The sequence below is a fragment of the Pongo abelii genome, chromosome 3, assembly GCF_028885655.2.
Source record: "Pongo abelii isolate AG06213 chromosome 3, NHGRI_mPonAbe1-v2.0_pri, whole genome shotgun sequence".
NCBI classification, from domain to species: domain Eukaryota; kingdom Metazoa; phylum Chordata; class Mammalia; order Primates; family Hominidae; genus Pongo; species Pongo abelii.
Genome location: NC_071988.2, coordinates 53,208,805 through 53,224,690, shown reverse-complemented (window position 1 = coordinate 53,224,690; position 15,886 = coordinate 53,208,805).

Here is a 15,886-nt window from a genome sequence, read left to right as displayed (position 1 = left end):
GAGTAGAACCTGCTACAGTGTAGGTGCTCTGTAAATGTTTATTCAATGTAATAAACAAATTAACATCATAAATGTAAATAAGAGACATTAGTTTTTGAAATATGAAATGTAGTCTTTGCTTAGAGTTCCATGGATATTGAAAATAACATATTGCTACTACCATTAATAATAATACTAAGAATTATGATTATGATGATAAAATGAAAACTAAGCAAATATAAAACACAATAAGTAAACAAATAAGATCAGAGCATATTCCACAAGTGCACGGAAATTAACTTCTAAAGAAATATTTCTATGTATCAATATTGAAAGGCAATTTTTTTCTGTTTTGATATTACAAATATAAATTTATAATTTGTAAAGCATTAGGACATTCTGAATTTAATGAAAATATTGATGCTATGCTAAATTGTCTGAATAACTTTCTTGCTTTCCTGAATAGAAAAATATATACTCTTTGTTACTAAAATTATAAAAGACAGCATGATTTTTTTCTACAAAAAAATGAAATCTTTGCTTGATATTACTCTATTATTTCAAAATAGGTAAATGTCCTTCTGTCACACAAAAATAAAAAGACACCACCCACTTTGATGTAATTGAATATGAAGGCTCATAAAAACTATTTGTAATTAAATAAATTATCCTCCAAGAAATAAAAATGCTAAAGTATTTCACATTTCTGTGATACAGACTTAAAGTGGTTATTAATTACATGTATGTTATGCTCAGACATACATAAATCCTTTTGGAAATTGACTTTAAAACATGGATTTTACCCTAATAAAATCAAAATAAAGGTGTGGTCAATAATTTTCTACAATTCTCTGTGTTTTCCCCAAATCATTAAAATTTCAAAGCCTATTATTTGTTTTACTTTGTTTTTACTATAGCAAGGGTTATAGTTTTTGAAATTATCTGAATTTTAATTAATTTGAAATGCATTTAGACTTTAACTTTAGTATAATCTGCCATTTGTAATTGTTTTAAAAGTCATTTTATTTTATATAAGACACTTTGTCATAGCTAAAGTTACATTTTATTTATTTTTTTTTTGAAGCAAAGCTTGTATTTATTATTGTGGATAGACTTCGGAAGTTATTGGATATGTTTTTTTCCTTCAATTTACTTTTGTTCCTTTAAGAAGACCGCCCAGTTACCTGTCATAGAGTGAACAAAAATAGCACATGTATACCCAACAGAAAACAAGCAGGTTTATTCCAAATATGTATATGTAAAGTATTTTTTTCATAATAGATTAATTAAAGTAATAAAAACACTGTGAAGTATCTTAAGCAGTAAAATATTGTCTTATATTGAAGTAATTAAAAATAAGGTTTGAAAATACATCCACAGCTTTGTATTGAATTCACAAGTAAGGACACAAACTTACAATGATAACAATGTACTTGTAATTAATTTTTTAAAAAACACAGTGCTCAACATTTATAAGGTTGCACTGTTAAATATTTTTCATAGTAATGTGCCTTCCTAAAGCTTAAAATATTTTAATGTTAAATAATGTTTACAAAAATTTTATATTGATTTAATTACTTCCATTTTTATTTTCACATATAGTTTAAATAAGATTATGCTTAAATGTTTCTTGGATATTTGATATAATTAGATAAGAAGTTACCGTGAAAGTGAAAGATTTAAACTGCTTACATTATTTCTCTAATGCATATACAATTATTAGTATTTGGAAATCATTTCAGCTCATTTTGGTAAGTTATTTTTCTAAAAATATAATCAGTTATGTTTTCAAAACTAGTGTGATAATATAATCTTATTAGAATTTTCATCACTAAAGCTTCTTTTTCATGGATTTTTTTCATTCCAAGTATAGTTTGTTGTCTCCTATTAAAAAATAAAATAATTATCACAAGTTATAATTTTTATTCACTCATTGTAAAGATATTTTATATTTTCTACAATGAACATAAATTTTTTGTCATAAAAATGAAATAGATATTTATGTTCTTTATCAGTATATTAATAATTAGTCATTTCATATATTAGCCTGCATATTATACTATCAATGCTGTAAGAAGGTTTAGTAACCATAAATATTATAAATGATTATAGCATCACAATCCTAGTAGGTTTTATATTTATTATTCATATTTCCATATAATTTATTTAACTAAATACCTATATTTGAATTAAATCATTCTAAGACACTGAATTCATATGGAAGAATTGTCATCCTGCCATATTGTTCTTGTTCTGTTTACAAAAACAATGTATAATAATTGTAACAATCATTTTCTATTACTGATTTTTAAACATTTATGCCAATTTGATAAAGATAATAGGCAGGCCAGACGCTGTGGCTGATGCCTGTAATCCCAGCTCTTCGGGAAGCTGAGGCGTGCAGATTCCTTGAGCTCAGGAGTTGGAGACCATCCTAGGCAACATGGCGAAACCTACAAAAACTAAAAAAGTTTGCCAAGGATGGTGTCACTGCACTCACGCGTGGGTGACACAGTGAGAGCCTCAGTCCAAAAAAAAAAAAAAAAAAGCAGTATAAATATTCTTGTGGAAATATCTTTTTAAGAACATATTGAACATTAAAAATACCTTTTTATTGAATTCCTGTATGTTTTGCTTATTTTTATTTTAAGGCATTCATATTTGTCTTATCTATTTTGAATGCCATATTTATACAATGAGTATTACTACTTCGATAGACATAATAATTATTGCAAGTATGTATTACCTATTAGATTTATTTTATAGTTTATTTGATATAAACATTAAAAATATTTATGTCATCAGGCATATGAACACTTATTTGTAATCTGTTATATAACATTTCTTTAGACAATCATGAATTCATGTTGGATCAAGTCATAAATGTTGATAAGTTTTGCTTTCCCATAAGGAAATATGGCTCAATCATTTGTTTTAATTTAAACTTTCGAAGTGATTATGTGATTTTTTTGATATTACATTTCTACATATTCTGTTGATATTCTGTTTCATTTCTAGCAGGTGTTATACTTTCATGATGTAAATAAATTAGTATTTTGCTGTTTCAAAAGTTATACCTTTTTATTTTACAATACTTACCATTGAGAAATTCCTTGTCCATTATTTATATTAAAAAAAAATCCTTGTATGTTTTTGCTTGGTAGTTCTTATATATACACAAATATGTAGAAATATTTGTTACATACATGGACACACATATATTCCATGTATTCATTGTAAATATGTATGTATATGAATATAATGATTAATGAACAAATAAAACATTTTTTACATATATCTACCAAAGTAAAATTAGGAAAATAGTGTAGACAGATTTAAATGAATTTTACCATGATCTTATTTATACTATACCTCTTACTTATGTAGGAGTCAAAATGAAGGTTTTTTTTTTTTTTTTGAGATGGAGTCTTGCTCTGTTGCCAGGCTGGAGTTCAGTGGTGAAATCTTGGCTCACTGCAACCTCTGCCTACCAGGTTCAAGCAATTTCCCTGCCTCAGCCTCACCTAGTAGCTGAGACTACAGATGCACGCCACCACACCCGGCTAATGTTTTGTATATTAGTAGAGACGGGGTTTCACCATGTTGGCCAGGATGGTCTCGATCTCCTGATCTCATGATCCGCCGGCCTCTGTATCCCAAAGTGCTGGGATTACAGGTGTGAGCCACCACACCTGTCCAAAATAAAGGATTCTTCATTGTTAATATTGACCATTGATATTTTATTTTCTCTTATTTTAAACTTTAATAAATATAACAAAAATTGAAAAATGTTAAATTGCTACAAAGAAAAAATATATGAGTAAAATATAATTTATTTTGCAAGGAACCAAAACATTAATTATTAAGCCAAAATAAAAAGAAAATATTAGTAATTAATATAAATATAATCCATATCTGCCATTGTGAATAAACTATACAAATATAGAAAGGCAAATTGAAACTTAAAATAAAATTGGATGTACATTCAATAATCTTTTTCTAGATTCATAAACAAATGGCTAAAAAGACATTTGCAAATGATAACATTATATGATAAACTTCTCAGAAAGCAGGTCGCTGCTATTTTATAAAGAAAATCCAATTGATATAACTAAATTAAACTAAAAGATGCTTTAAATTGGTAAAATATGCAATCCACATCTAACATCTACTTTTATGAAACAATAGACATAACATTGAAACACATTACAATAACATATTGCCAGCTATCTATGTTCTTCCTGTTTTCTTATGATGAATTCATTATGTATAGGTCACTGATATGGTTTGGCTGTGTCCCCACCCAAATCTCAACTTGAATTGTACCTCCCAGAATTCCTATGTGTTGTGGGAGGGACCCAAGGGGAGGTAATTTCATCATGGGGGCCAGTCTTTCCTGGGCTATTCTCGTGATAGTGAATAAGTCTCAGGGGATCTGATGTAAGTTTTATCAGGTGTTTCTACTTTTGCTTCTTGCTTATTTTCTTTTGTTGCCTCCAGGTAAGAAGTGCCTTTCACCTCCTGCCATGATTCTGAGGCCTCCCCAGCCAGGTGGAACTGTAAGTCAAATTAAACCTCTTTTTCTTCCCTGTCTTAGTTATATCTTTATCAGCAGCATGAAAATGGACTAATACAGTCACTGTGGTTTACCATGTTCTACTGTTTCATTTGTCATGCTTTGTTGAATGAAGGATGAATGCTTAACCTGAAGGTCAACGTATGAGCTAATTTGATGAAAAATGTTTCCTTATGCTCCAAGACAAATGACTTAACCAATCACCTTCTTTCTTGAGACATATGGACATGACAGTTAAAAGTAAACATTGTAGTTTTGTCACTTGTAGCCACTGATGGTGGAGTAATGAGTATGGTAGTGTGCTTAGTGAGAAGAATAACATGATGGAATAGTTCCTGTGTCCTAAATAGGTCCTTACACTCTAGGAGGCTTGGTGTTACATGTATCACATATTATGATGAGAAAGGTAAATAAATAATCAACATGTAACAATCAAGGAGGATAGACTGCAAGATTTACATAAAATTGGACAGAGAAGTTCTTCATTTTTTATGCCATAATAGAATACATTGTAATAAGGCACCATAGATTGGTTGTATTCTGTTGTGAAATACCTTCTCATTACTAAGCATCAAATGTAAAATTTCAAAGAAATTTATAAAGTGACTGGTTATACTAAAATGAACATAAAATGAAGATTATTATGTTGAGGTAGGTTAAACAAACAACTAAGTTTTAGTAAGCAAATGTGCACATTTTATATTTTCATATATTAATTAATAATATATACACTGCATAGAAAAAAATAATTATTGTTTATGAAATAGAATCAGTTTGCATACATGATTCTGTGATATAATAAGTTAATCATGTTTATTATCATGTTTTATGATGTGCTTTTATTACAAGTAGTAGGAAGTTTTCCTGGTCATTATGCTAACCCAAATATTAACCGATCAGATAATGATGCTTACTAAAAACAAACAGTGCAGGAACAGACAATGTTACATGATGGAAGCTCAGAAAAATGAGATTGTAATATGAATTCTGGTCACAATGGTGATAATATAATCAATTTTGGGGAGATTCACTTTTCATACCTGAAAGAGTTGGCTTACAATATGTTCAATTTAGACTCATTTCAATTCTCAAGTTCTATGATAAAAAATGCAGTCTCAAAACTGCTTTTCAAAGCTTAAATATTTGTATTAGTTAACCAATTAGAAACAATTCGTAGGGTTTCTAATAAGGATAACCAAGAAACAATCTCCTTGAAGGCAATTACCGTTTATGATTTGTCTTTGTATTTTTAGAATCAAGTATTGTCTCTTACATAGGTAGTATGCTTCATATTGTTAAAAATATTTATTTTGATAAGCATTCAAGTTAAAGTTTGCATTGTTATAAAATACCAATATAGAAATTTGGGGAATTTCTTACATATGTCTAAAACATTCTGAGTAAGGGTTAGTTCTGTGTAGAAAGATAATAAATACACTATGGAAAGATTTTTCACTGAAATATTATCCATATTCATCTTAGCTGACAACATTGCTCTGTGTAAGGTATTTAATATAAGGGTGAAAAGATAGAATTAAAGGATAAGAATTTATTCCTAATTTCTTCAAAGTATTTTAAAATTGTAATTCCAAAAACAAATAAACCAAGAAAAATTTTCTGCAGCTCTTAGGAAAGTATGCTATGCTAAGGAAAAAAAAATGTATTTTTATTAAAGTGTAATGATCCTGCCTGTTAATGGGGAAAACTTCTGTCCCTGAGCATGTTTCCTACCAAAGATGGCATCATGATTAATGACAGAAAATGCTAGATAAATGGGTATCATAAAAGCTGCCAAAACATTCATTGTTTTGCCAGTTACATTTTATCTTACATTGTCTCTTACGTTATTAATGCAGAAAGCTGTTATTTCATTCATGAATAATTGAGTAAGTGCAGAATGGAGGTTGGGAAATTGAAAAAAAAAAAGATGCCATTTTCTCTGATCACAGTTGTGTATATACAGAGGACAGTAACAAGTGTTATTGTTAACAATGTGTTCAATGGATTGCTTTGAAGATATTGATATTACTCTGTGATTAAACAATTGAAGAAAGCTCTGGCCTCACTGCTTAGGAGGATTTACATCTTCTTTTTCTCTCTGAATTTTTCTGTTACATAAATTAACAGCTATGACAGAGTGAATAGCATGTAAGTCCACAATAGAAATGGCGCCTATGGACAAAACTGATTACTTTCATCAATATCGTAATAACGTGGTATATATTACTAAAGGGTTTTTTTTTTAATTTACAGCTGTGTTTTGCTAATGTGTGTTACATGAAGATGATATATGTAAGAAATGTGTGTTGATACTCTTTAGCATATTCCTAAATCTTAGTGTATATTGTGTAAGAGTAAGTAGTTAACTACTTAAAAAGGTATGAGTTTTGGAAATGATCAAATACTGACCTATTAAATTATGTTACAGAGAGAGACACAGTAGAAAGGGAGAGAAGCTTGAAAATGTCTGTGGAAAAAAATACATGATAGAGTTATATATTAGATTTAGAAGAGAACCAGAGATAATTTCTAGAACTAAGAAATTATATCAAAATATAAGCACTGTACTCAATTCATGTGTTTGATAATAGCATAGACACAGCTGACAGAGAAAGTAAACTTCTTAGAAGTGAAAATTAATTTTCCAATATTTTACCTGCAGGGATAAAAATAGACAGAAATTATAGAGGAGAGAGTAAAATGTGTGAGATAGAAACATCTAATATATGTTTAGTCTTAGTCCCAGTAAGATAAAAAGGAAAAATAAAGAAAATTAATATTTGGTATGTTAATGGATTAAGTTTTCCTCAAAGTGATTAAAAACACTAATTAAAAGTTCTAAAATCTTAGAGAATCCTGAGAATGATAAAGAAAAATAAATTTCCACTAAAAATTTTATAGTGAAAATACAGAAGCCAAAAAAGCAAAGGATAATAAAACTTTAATAGAGTGAATAAGTGTAATTCCCAAAACCAAAGTTTTTAACCTAAAAATATTGAAATTATCTATGCATGACAGTAAATTGACTACATGCTGTTATTCCATAGTTTACATGAAGAAAATAAAATACATTTGGAGTAAATTTTGGTCAGTTTTGTGTCAATAAGTTTCCTACTTGTGACAAACTTGAGACGTTTCTAGGAAACATAAAGGAGTAAGGCTAAAAGAATAATCTTTTTTAAAAAATCAATGTAGAAGTTTAAAACACAATTGGCGATCATCTATATTTATAATGCTTCAATTACAGATGGACCAAGATAATTATTATTTTTATTTATTGGCATGGACTATATGCTATTTTCAAGGTACTTTGCTTGATGGAAAATTAAATACAAAAGGATACATCACTGGCTTTACTCTTCATCAGTTTACTATTGGATAGTTACATAAGAAGCTTAGGAAGAATGAGAATGTGCTATAACTATGAGAAGTTGGAGGGTGGAGGCATGAATTCTCATTCTGGGCATCTGAAAACAGTTTGTGAAAGAGGTAATATTTTATCCAGGCCTTGAAAATATAGGTATGATTTTGAAAAAAATATATGATGTATGTAAACCAATAACATTCATTTACCAACATATTTACTCCTCTCTTTTTAAAATAACTTCCTGTACTTTAAATTCAGTCATCTAGGATCATTTTCTTTTGTGGAAATGTGCTATTCAGAAGCTATGTTAGTGTAAGCATTCTAATGATAGATTTATTCAAGTTTTGTCTAAATATTTTTACATTTAACCAATATTTTTGAAAGTAATTTCATTGCATAGCATTCCAGATTGTCAATTATTGTTACTACCAATAATATTTATTTACGAAAATATTTACTATCTTTTTTAAATGACATCCTGTACTTTAAATTCATTCATCTAGGATCATTTTCTTTTGTGGAAATGGGCTATACTACTTTTAGAAGCTCTGTTAGTGCAAGCATTCTAATGATAGATTCATTCAAGTTTAGTCTAAATATTTCTACATTTAACCAACATTTTTGAAAGTAATTTAATTGCATAACATCCTAGGTTGTGTTGCTGTCATTATTTTTATCATTTTGTTGTTATACTTAAATATGTTACAGTAATATCTTCTTGTCTTATTATTTTTGTGGTTGAAAATATTGTCAATTTTATTATCTCTCCCTTGGAAAAAAAAATACGTATTTTAATTGAAGCCTTTTTTGGTACTTATCCATTATTCTTATGAATATTTATAAATATATTAGTGCCATAGATTTGGTAATAATTTCCAATTATTTACATTCACCTTTTAGTAAAATCAAATATTCATTATTTTTATTTATTTATCTCTCAAATGTCTCCCACTATGATAGCAACATTCTTTTTCACTGTACTGATGGTATACTTTACCATATGACTTGCTTTGTTCCATTGAATGTGTACAGACACCAAGTGTGCCATGCTGAGCCAGGAACATTGGTGTGTCATTTAAACATATTAGAAAATAAAAGAAAAATCTCTGTCTATTCTCTTCCACTCTCTTTTACTCTAGATAGATATAAATAGACAGATAAAGGTATGAATATAGATATAAATATGTATATACAGACCTTTATAAAAATGATAGATAAAAAGATAAAATACAGACATATCTGTATAAGTGTAGAATAGAGATAGATAGGATATATTTTTACTTACTAAAATGTTTATCTCATCTTTTACTCTTTATTTCATCCTTCAGATCTAAGTTTCTTTTCGATGCATTTTTTCTTCCTTTAGTTAAAGAATTTCCTTTACAGTTTTTAATGAGTGTCTCCTAATGGTGACTTATCCCTCTATATTTTTTAACTTGAAAATGTGTCTCAGATTCTTTTTTGTTATTTTTGAAATATACTTTGGTGGGATATTGGATTCTAGATATTAAGGTGTATTTTTGAGGTGTTTGAATATGCCATTCTAGTAAATTCTGGTGTCTATCATTTCTAATGATAAATTATTCATTATTTGTGTATTTTTTCTTACATAGAATAGGTAGTTGGCCCCTTCCCTTCCTCCTTTTAGAACATTCTCTGTTTTTGTCTTTTCAACAGGATCTTGTTAATATGGGAAAGTGAGGTTTCTTTGTATTTACCTGCTTGATATTTAATGATTCTTTTGGGTATTTGGGTTAAGACTTTTTACAAATTTAGTTAAAAAGTTTTGGCCACTCTTGCTCCAAATTGTCTTTTCCTGTTTTGTGTTAACTCTTTTCTCTTTTGGAGACTTCAATTCCATGTATATTATACCACTTTATATTTTCCCACAAGACTCTGAGGTGCTCTTAATTTTTTTCTTTATATTTTTTTTCCAATGTTTAGATTGAATAATTGTTATTGATTTAGTTTTATGATAATGTGTTTAGTTTGCTATTTTAAATATTTTATTCAAGACATCTCATAAGTATTGTATTTCAGTCTTACTATATCTATTTGGATCTTATTTTGTGAAGTTTTCTTTCTTCTTAAAATTACTTGTTTACTTGTTAAGACTACTTCCTCCTTTAATCTATTAAACATATTTTTAATCCATTACACATATTAATAATACCTGGCTTGATATATTGTCTTCTAATTCTAATATCTAGGGTCATCTCCAATTCCAATATCTAGAGTCAGTTTATGTTTACTAACTTTTGAATTATGAATTACACTCTTGATTTTTAAAAATTGAGCATGTTAGTTTTTGGTACCCCATGCTCATCTTTGAATGAGAACAGCTTTGGGGAAGCACCATCTCTAGTAAGCATAACAGTAGATACTGAAGAGTAGCACTGGACTCTGATGTGTACCTGTGATGATATTCTATACTGTATGAGATTTCACGCCTTTAGATCCAACATTCTATACCCCTTCTATTAGCGGTCTAGACTGTGACCGTGTGGACGAAAAGACAAACTCATACATACGATAAGTATGTATCCTCGTGAAAATAAACTGGTGTGTTGTTTGTCATAAAAGAAGGAGGACCATGTAGTGTATTTGTCATCAAGCGACCAGGTAATCTGAGTAAAAAATAATGCAACAGTGTCACATTGGGAAATCAATATTGGTCTCTGTTGTGAAACTAATATGCATTTAGACCTACCATTCATTTAGATGCAAAGGTAGCGATATAATCCTAGTTAAGTAGGAGTCCATGTTATGGGGAAAATATTCAGTACCTCTGCTACCATGGCAATTTTTTTCACCTACTCACCAAGCCAATGTGTTTCCTGTATGAAAAGCGGCCCGTCAGGGAACTGAGCAAAGCACTGTTACTTTTTATTGGGGAAATTATTCTCAGCCTCCTCCATCTCAATTCTTGGCTTTTTCTGCTTTTGCAAATTAAGTAGTACCCTTGTTGATTGCCATTTTTTTCCCCTAGAGGTACTATACTTGATTATTTTTAAAACTCCCTGTGGGTTCAGACCCCTTGATTTTCTCACTGATATTTCTGACTGCTGCAATTGAAGATTTCTGGTTTCTGGTGGTTAAGCCTTGGCACCTGACCTCCATTCATTTGGTTATGTATATATGAACATATGTATATATATGAACATACATATGAACATATGTATATATATGAACATATGTGTATATATATATATGAACATTAATGAGTTTAGCTATGAGACTCTCTCTCCTATTATCTCCAATCTGCAAAAAGGAACACTGAACTTCTTAGTGATGTCGGTTTCATTCTCACTACCGTGTTCACACTGGGTTTGAAATACTATGACTCTTGAGCCCTCCCATGAAATGCTTGTCAGTTTAACTGATCTGGAAAAGAGAGCTGAGTTGCCAGGTGTCAGAGTGGCTAATTAGAGCATCAAGCCAAAAATGAAATAGTTAAGTCTCTAATTATTTATAGTGATGATGATAAATCATCACTGGAAGAGGCACAAATTATTCTTGTTTTATGTTTTCCCATGGAATTAGTGGGTCAGGTAGAACAATGTAGACATTAGGCTCTCCTACTGTTGAGGAAGCCCTGAACGAAAGGTCTGTCAGGATGGAAAAGTATCTTTGAGTTTTCATGATAAGGAGACCTTGGTGATAAGGATTTTTCATTATAAGGAGACCTGTGGAGGCACAGGTTCTAGGAGTGCAGATATGCATAAGAACATGGCTAGCCAGAAGGGCCTGAAGCCTTGACTGCAGCTCCCTTCACAGAAGGCAATGCACTGGCTGTGCATCAAGGCTGGTGAGGGGAGGGCGGCTTTCTCCAGCAAAACCCGCCAGGTAAAGATTTTGTGATTGGTCTATGGTGAGACCTGAAAAGTCACACATAGGTTTTTAATCAGGAACTAGACTCCTCAACACAATCTTCTGATGGGTCTTCTTGACACACATAATAATGAATTTTGGTATCCTTACACGTCTCCAATTCTTCCTTTGTTCCTATTCTGCCTTCCAGGCCAACTCTAGGATTTTTACCCCACTCAGCATGGTCCTTTGGTTTCATCAGGTTTATAATAGCTGGTTTGTTTCGTTTCCAAATGTACTTGCCAATGAGTTAAATCCCATGTCCTCAGACTTTGCCCTCTAGGTAACATATTCTTGGTTATCCAGACTTATGTTCTGTCTCCCTTGAGCAAGCTCTCTTACATTACATCTTGTGTTAATACTACCCTGATTCCTGCCAGAATATGCTAGGAAATTATTTCATTTTTTGAATATAAAATTACTTTCTGCCTTTATCAGATACAGCATATCTCTAGCTATTTATGCTGCAATTTAATCTTATTATAACCTAAAAGACAGAAGGGAAGATGGGGGCATCTGAATGTGTGTTTGCCAGAGAGTGTGGGTCTGGTTCACTTGTGGATGAGGATAATCGCAGTATCTTTTAACTTGTGGATAGTGCTATCTCTCATAATGGACATGTGGACCACTTTTATAAATGATTACAAGGGAGTCTGAAACATCTGCATCCTCAATAATGTCTATTTATGTTTTCTATTCCATTTTTCAGCATCCAGTTTTTGCAACAAGGGCCCAGATTTTGGCACAAGAGTACTGTCTTGGCAAAGAACATAAACGTCTTTCAAGCAATGCAACTGCAACTACCAAAACCTGAGTCAGCTGCATAATGGCTTCCACTCCTTTTTTTAGAGAATAAAAAGACAATTCTGTAAGGCTATGCAAGCTACCCTTTGACTCTTATAGTTAGCCTTTATGTGCTGTTCGATGTCCCTTATTTTCTCATTTTTCCTCTGTGCTATGTCAGTTTCAGGTTAGCAATCACCAGCCACCTTTGCTTTCTTCATAAGAACTCCTCTCTCACCCACATATTTTTAAAGGCATCACACCTGCAAGGGTGTTCTTCCTTTTCAGTATGTTTTCCAGGTCTATAACAGTAACATCTTTACCAACTGGGCTGTGCTCAACATGCCACTCACCATAGTATCCATTTTTTTTCATCAGGCAGTGAATGTGCCACTCCTGAGACCCCATCTTACAACCTGATTTATCAGACTACTCCTGGTACCACATTTTAGGTCTTCTGAAAAGCAAGTAACAAAATGGATTTATCTGTGTACAAGATTTATTTGGCAACTTCCTGTGAAAGATAAATGGAGTATATGGAACAGAAGTATGCTTAGAGAGCCTTTGGAACACATGTTGCTATGACATCAGTGAAATGAAACATAGAAGGAAGGGGAATTGTGTTAGTCTCTGACTGAAGTGCAGAGTTCAATGCGCATTGGCCAGGATGATGGGGAGACTTCAAGCTAAAGAAACTCATCAGAAAAGCCCCATGTTTTATAGGTATATGCCTCCATTTGTATTCCCTCTACGATTAAACACTGTCTGGGAGAAGTCCAGGGAGAAAGTGATATCTTTATGATGTAGTGTTATATCTAGTGAGATGGCAACTGGGGATATCGGTTAACTATGCTCCTCAGAGCAATAGATTTCATGGGTTTATTTTCATGTCTACCAAAACTGGGCATTGTAGAAAAGGGTAATATATACTGACTCTGTATTTTCTCTGTTTTCTCTGTTATTGAGATTTATGTCTACTATGCAATTAAATTTCTTAGTCTTATAAACTCTGTCTCCCATACAGTATGCATCACTTTATATACTTGCTCGCTTCCAGAGGTTGTTTTTTAACCCCTGCCTTCTTGGAGGGCTTTTGCCATTGCCTGTTTAGTGTAGTAGTCAGCCAATAATGTGGGTTCACTTCATTCTCATATACATAGGTCAAGATTTCTGTAGTTAATCTTACTGCTGCTGTTTATCTCTTCCCTAAATTTCAGCTGACCAGTCATCCCAGAGCTGTATACTCTTATATTTTAAGCTACAGAATCTCCAATTTGAGGTTGCCCAAGATGAGTTAATGTTGAGAAGTTGAATTCATTCTAAAAACTTTGAATTCAGCCAGGCGCAGTGGCTCACGTCTGTAATCCCAGCACTTTGGTAGGCCGAGGCAGGCGGATCACGAGGTCAGGAGATGGAGACCATCCTGGGTAACACGGTGAAACACTGTCTCTACTAAAAATACAAAAAAAAAATTAGCCAAACATGGTGGCACACGCCTGTAGTCCCAGCTACTCACGAGGCTGAGGCAGGAGAATGGCGTGAACCCGGGAGGTGGAGCTTGCCGTGAGCCCAGATGGTGCCACTGCACTCCAGCCTGGGCGACAGAGACTCCGCCTCAAAAAAAAAAAAAAAAAAAAAACTTTGAATTCACAAAACTTATCTGGTATATTTTCGTCTTTCACATGTAGATTCCTGGCTATTTTCTGATTGCTGGTTTATAACGTTTTCAAGTATTTTCTTAAGGAACACTCACACTTCAACAGTGAGCTAAGTATATGGAAAAAATAATACTCCAAGTAGAAGTTCTACAGTGATTTTTCTATTAGAATCACATCTTCCACCCTGAGTCCTGCTAAATTTGCAGGTTTTGCTCACAAACTCTGAACACTGCTTCATGCAAATTTGAGCCAGGAAACCTGTGGTTTTCCGGCTAGTACATTTAGAGAAAAAAAAAAAGCAAACCAAATAAACAGCGAAGAAACCTCTTATTTTTCTCCTTTCCAGCTGTACCCTTGCAAGTATAAATTTTTCACCTGGTACTTTTTGTTTGCGGTCTTTCCAAAGCTTTTGAAATATTTTCTTTGTAGAATAATTTTTCAAGAATTTCTGTTTCACTTGTGAAAAATTTTACCTGAATATGTCCCCAATCACTACTATTGTCTGAATGTGTCGTCTAAAATTTGTAAGTTAAAACTTAATTACCAATGTTATATTATTAGCAGCTGGATCTTTATAAAGTGACTAAGAAATGAGGGTGGAGCTCTTATGGATTGGATTAGCATTTTATAAAAGGCTTTGAGGGGGCCAGTCCATTCCTTCTGGGTTTTCACCATGTGAATGCACAGCGTTTGTCTGATACAGACAAAGAAACATTCAAGGTGCCATCCTGGAAACATAGAGCAGTCCTAACTGAATACTAGTGTCATGATGTTGGAATTCCCAACCTCCAGAACTGTAAAAAAAATTACATTTCTATTCTATGTAAGTTACCCAGTCTCAGGTATATTGCTACTGCAGCATAAATGAACTAAAGCTATCACTACCTCTAGCACAATTGGGAGAAAACAAAATAATTACAAAGTATAAATAGCCCAAATATATTAATAACTACAAAAATGTAGCCAAGCATATAGGCAATTGAGTATAACAAGTGAGAAATGCTTGGCAGAAGAGGAGAATTCAATGAGCAGAAGTCTATGAAAATGTAGTAACATCAATGATGAGAAAATAAAAAGCAAAATAATTTTAGGATTGATCTCATTCATGACTTTAGGAAAGACAACCATAAAATATCTGATAGTGCTGGATTTTACAATTAAATAGAGAAAAATACAACTACTGTAAGAGTCTCAGGGGTAGGAATAATGCATTGTACCTCAGGACAGTAGTTTCCTCTAATAAAACCAAAGGTAGTAGGATTAGAGACATGTAAATAGAGGTCCTCAAACACCCCTAAACTTTCAAATATTTAATTTTTTGAAGTATATGGAGCAAACAGGGCAAAAATATTCACTTTTATAAGTTATTGGTTACAGTTTCATTTTTCATATTTATTCCAAAATAGATTTAACACTTGATCTAAAAGATTAATGTCATAATTCCTAGGAAGACCTGGGAGAATGACTCCAGTTGTGATTCCTCAGCACGAAATTCAATGATATATTCAGCCCAGATTGTAGAAGCTAGGAGAATTTGAGAATGACAGGTGATTTCATGTCAGAATATTATACCGCATGTTTATATTATTCATGGTGTTGTTTGAAAATTATTAGTACTCCTTGTTCAAATGAGATAATTTCTAAATTATGTTA